Here is a 5,500-nt window from a genome sequence, read left to right as displayed (position 1 = left end):
AATCACACCATCAAATTCAAGCCGATACCCTAAGCAAACAATCGAACATTAAAATTATGGCTCAATAGGTAACATATTTTATGTTTTGAAACCTTTACAATAAGAATTTATGAGAGTTAGAAATCAAGATGGTATTTTTTTTATAACTAATGCGTTGAAGGAGTGAATAAATTGGAGGTATGGAGATACAAAAATAGATTTAAGAAACATAAAGCTGTATTTTTTTTTTACTTTCATATTATTCGCAATTAAACTTTATTTTAGTTATAAACTAAGCACAACAACTGAAGCTACTGGATATCAAAATAAAAAAAATCAATCTTTTAAACCTCAACAAAACATTCTGCACTTTCATCTATTTACCGTACATCCTACTTTCTGCATTTACCTTTTTTTAAATTATAAATAAATAAAAAATTAATATGATAAAATAATATCTGAAAATTACATACAAAATAACTTCCACCTAGGATTATCTAACAAAGTTTATTTTAAAAAGTTTAAAACGAATTGCATTTTATTTAATCCAAAAATAAATAATAATGAATTACAATACATATAGATCTTATAGATTTTAAACAAGCAATTTTTGTATATACTTATATAAATATATTTGTGTATCTCGGAAACGGCTCTAATATATTTAGATAAGTTTTTGCTTTTTAAGTTTGCAGGTCTCTTTCCTGAAAAAAAAAAACAATTTTACGCAAGAAAATTATTTTATAAGTAAATATTAGAGTAAGTATATTCACTTTCCACTTCAACGTGAGGGTAGTGCAGTATTTTAGACAGAAATAACATGAACGACGTATTGTGTAGGCTCTCAAATCAAGCCGTGCTTTTTGCTTTATTTTTTTACTTATATATTTATATTTAATACTTTTGCTTTTTAAATTTATCTATATAGAAGTCTTTCCTTAAAAGAACGCGATTTTACACTCAAAGAAAGCATTTTTTTATAACTAACTATTAGAAACTTTTATTTCTGTTCATGCTTCACTTATTTTTATCATGTATGTCATATCACTCCATCTCGGACTCGATTTCACCATGGTAAGATATGGCATAAGTGTGAATTCAAAAATATAAGCAACCATAGATAAACTGTAAAATGAATACGGTAATATAGCAGATTGTTTGGAGTAATGTTAAACTAAGTGCATTCATGATTTTTTTTTATTAAATAGCCAGTTCTTATGTGGGTAAGATTGGAAAATATTCATATGTACTCAGTATGTGATTCGTATCTAAATATTTTATCTCCCCCCCCCTCAAAAAAAATCATGATCTCACAAAAAAAAAATATCCGCGCCAAGCTTGATCTTTCAGATATATAGATAAATATATCTACACTACTCACAGCCGAATGAATTTCCAATTGCAAATTGTCATGGGTAACTTTTTTTAGAAAAGTATAACAAAATTAATAATTTGTACTTCTTGTGTATTGCTTTCCATTATTATTTTAAGAGTATCTGATAGAAAAAAAAATGCATTTGTGTTAAGCATAACTAAAAGCTTTTATATTGTGAATAGCAGTGAATGAAATGATTGATAGGAAAAATATGTTCATTACGACAAAAACTGTTCATAAACTGACATAATCGACAAAAAAGCCGTAATAAAAAAATTATTGGTTGCAAGCAAATATTTATGACAGATAATCGATGCTTTAGGTGCAGTAGATTCCATCTTAAGAATGTGCAAACTCGTTAGTCTAGAAGTTCCTGGAAATTTCGAAGGATAATTTTATTTGATAAGTATTGCCAAACATATTCTTTTCATATTTTTTTCTTTGATTTCATAATTTTAGAGTAATTATTGATTTATTCGTATGTCAGACTGACACCCATTTCGGAAATTTATTTAGAGGTATAAAATCATATAATAGTCATAATCATATTATATATATATATATATATATATATATATATATATATATATATATATATATATATATATATATATATATATATATATATATATATATGTCAATTCTTTAATAACTGAATCAGTTTACAAAGACTTACTGGATTTCTTTCTATTTCACTTGATATGACGCTTGCTGACTTTTATTTATAAAGTTGCTTGCATTCTTCTGCATATAACACGTCTTCTTAAAGGTGTGTGTGTGTGTGTGTAAGGATATTTTAAACTCTTAATTTAATCCAAATTAATTTCCAAAATTTTATCTTAATTTAGCCCATCATAACTTCATTCTAAAATATTCTCTTATTTCGTGATCCAATTCCACTTTCGGTTTAATTAATTCCTCTGAAAAAATAATGCGCCATCAGTATTATGTATCAAATGAAAGTGATCCTTCGATGCCCTTGAAAAAGTGGCAAAGGTCACCACGTGTATTGAATTGGCGGCGCATGACCGGAAATCCTATGTTATATAAGACTAGTGATCATTTGTTTCGACCCCTTTTTGCCTTCTTGCTTACTTCTACTTTTGTGCCGTGCTGCATCTTCTAGTAAATAATTATGCTTTCCTGGATGGGTATTAAAGATAGAATAAAACGAAATTAAAAATGCAACGTCTCGTCTATGTCTTCAAACCTGCATTCTGCTTCAACCAAAATAATATTACATATTATTTAGCCGACAGGATTCGAAATCTTTACATATATATATATATATATAGAGAGAGAGAGAGAGAGAGAGAGAGATGTAGATATACATATATATGCATATGTATGTTGTAAGATGGTGGTTGGATGCTCAATTCTTTAATAACTGAATCAGTTTACAAAGACTTACTGGATTTCTTTCTATTTCACTTGATATGACGCTTGCTGACTTTTATTTATAAAGTTGCTTGCATTCTTCTGCATATAATATGTCTTCTTAAAGGTGAGATAGATCTTTGATGAAAAAATTCAAAAAGCCTGCCTTGAATCACAAATGATGAACTGAATCGCATACACAAAAGAATGAAGAATGTAATTTGTAGAAGAATGTAAATTTACATAGGTATTAAAAGTATTAATTTTTAAATGAGTTTTAAAACACCTCAACTAATGTATTGGTCATTGTTCCAAATTTAATAAATGTATCTTTATGCTAATGCTGCCCTTTAAATAACGTTTTCTGGAAACTATACTGTCTCTGAATTGAACGCTATCCCCTGAGGTATGGGAAATGTTCTTAGTCAATAAATTTGCTTTCTAATATGTTACCAAATTTTTACAGATAAAAAAATTGAAGCTTTGTTATCCTTATAGAGGACATATTTTCATAATAGTATAGAGTAAAAAAAATTTTTAATTCATATTCCCATCTTGTACAGAAACTAAAGGGTAGATAAAAGGTACATTTGAGTGCCCTATTTCATTAAACTTTGTAACTGGAAATATTTATATAATTCCAATAGTTAAGTAAATAATTACTGAGATCAACATTTTTTGGAACACCCTGTTAAATATATATATTACAAACAATTGAATTTTCAATATCATGCTTCATGTGCAAAATTTTAAATTCTGTCTGAAAATGTAGAAAATGAAACAGCAATTCTATTTTACTACATTTCAAATCAATTCTTGAAATGATGTACATTCAATATAAATCCTTCTAATAATACCTGTTAGTTATTTTAATACTTGTAATTGCAGTTTTATTTTCATTATTCGTACCGTACATTCGTGTATTTATGATAATATTCTGATATCTGAAACTATCAATGAATTTTATTCCATGGTACTTTTGTGAATATCGGAAAGCATGATTATCGCAGTGTATCGACAAGAATAATACGAATGAAACATGGACGGCAATTTTCTGTACCATTAAGTTCTCGAAAAGCAAGGTCATTTTGTCCTATTCAGATTTTTTTTTTTTATTATTTTGCATATATTTTATCGCGATTTGTTGTTTCAGATGCGTGCTGGTCTTAAGGTCATGGAGACAGGCCTATTACAAATTTAGGTTACTAGATGCAGTTTGAGAATTTTTCAATAAATCAATACCGAAACAACGCCTTGTATAATTGATTTTATCGGTTTTTCAACAAAAGAACAAATATTGAACTTTTGCGATTTTCTGAAGAATATTTGAAGAATGTAACATTTAAATATAGATTAGTTATTCGTGATCATGCATTTTTCTTTTATTTAAATTCATTAGAGTGAAAAAGTTCTGTTAACACAGTATAAAATATTATACTTTATAAAGTTGCATTTAATAGAATGATGCGAAGTTGGACTAAAGGTAATTTCTGATTCCTCTACATCACTATTCCACACGATTATATTGTTATTCATAATCCAATAATTTTGGGGTGGTTGCATGATGAAATAAGCATTGTTTCGGTAATATTGATTGAGTTTTTAAGATGAAGTGATAATACGTAATCAACACTCAAATCGTATTGAAATCGTTTGAAATATAAAATAATAATACAATTAAAAAACGCAATGAAACCACATTGAAATTTGTGTCAAACACATATTAAACAAAGGATAAAATTTAAAGTATTATTAATAAATAAAGAAAATGCAAAATATAGAAATATTTTTTCTTTAAATCAGTATTAATGTTATATATTAATAGTAATATTATACTAAAATGTATTTAATTATGTTGTTTTATGCACATTAAAATGAAAGTTCATTAGATAAATTAATCCAAATGGCTTTTTGATAAGAGTTTCTTGCATGATATAATATTAGTAAAACATGATTTCATATTATTATTTCTAGTGAAAATTCTGTTCAATTAAAAGCTTCCAAAATTAATCAAGATTATATGTGAGTGGGAAATTGTATTTTTTTTCTTTCTCAATTAAAGTTAAAATTTGTTCATGGAAAATTTCACAACGTTTGCTGCATATTGACATTTTGGCCAACTCCAACAAGAATAAAGAGATTATTAAAACTCTTATCAGATTTTTTAATTTATTTTATGATTCTTTATTAATGAATATCTTCATATATTTATTATTGTTATATGTTAAATAAGTTCATGTAAAAAATAGCTATATATATATATATATATATGTGTGTGTGTGTGTGTGTGTGTGTGTGTGTGTGTGTGTGTGTGTGTGTGTGTGTGTGTGTGTGTGTGTGTGTGTGTGTGTGTGTGTGTGTGTGTGTGTAATGATATTTTAAACTCTTAATTTAGACCATAGTAAAATATTTTCTTATTTCGTGATCCAATTCCACTTTCGGTTTAATTAATCTCTTTGTAAAAATAATGCGCCATCAGTACTACGTATCAAATGAAAGTGATATCTTCTGTACCCTTGAAAAGGTATCAAAGGTCACCACATTGGCGCGTGGCGGGAAACATATAAGGCGAGTGATAATTCGTTTGGCCCTTTTTGCTCTTCTTTACTTCTGCTTTGTGCCACGCTGCGTCTTCTTATTTAATAATTATGCTTTCTCGAAATGGATATTAAAACGAAATTTAAAACTATAAAGTCTCTTTATTGCTTCGAACGAGAATTCAGTAAAAATGCAAGGTTCTGGCCAAAAATCTATATTTTAATAACTCTC

The 5,500-nt window shown here is 27.5% G+C and overlaps 1 protein-coding gene across 1 annotated transcript in view; it reads left to right on the top strand.

The window, feature by feature from the left end:
- Positions 1–5,500, top strand: part of LOC129963305 (kinesin-like protein KIF28) — a 42,955-nt gene that overhangs the window by 14,344 nt on the left and 23,111 nt on the right. The window lies entirely within an intron of this gene.

Source organism: Argiope bruennichi, chromosome 3, assembly GCF_947563725.1.
Source record: "Argiope bruennichi chromosome 3, qqArgBrue1.1, whole genome shotgun sequence".
NCBI classification, from domain to species: Eukaryota; Metazoa; Arthropoda; class Arachnida; order Araneae; family Araneidae; genus Argiope; species Argiope bruennichi.
Note: the sequence above shows the minus strand (reverse complement) of the source record. Positions and strands in the feature narration are given on the sequence as shown.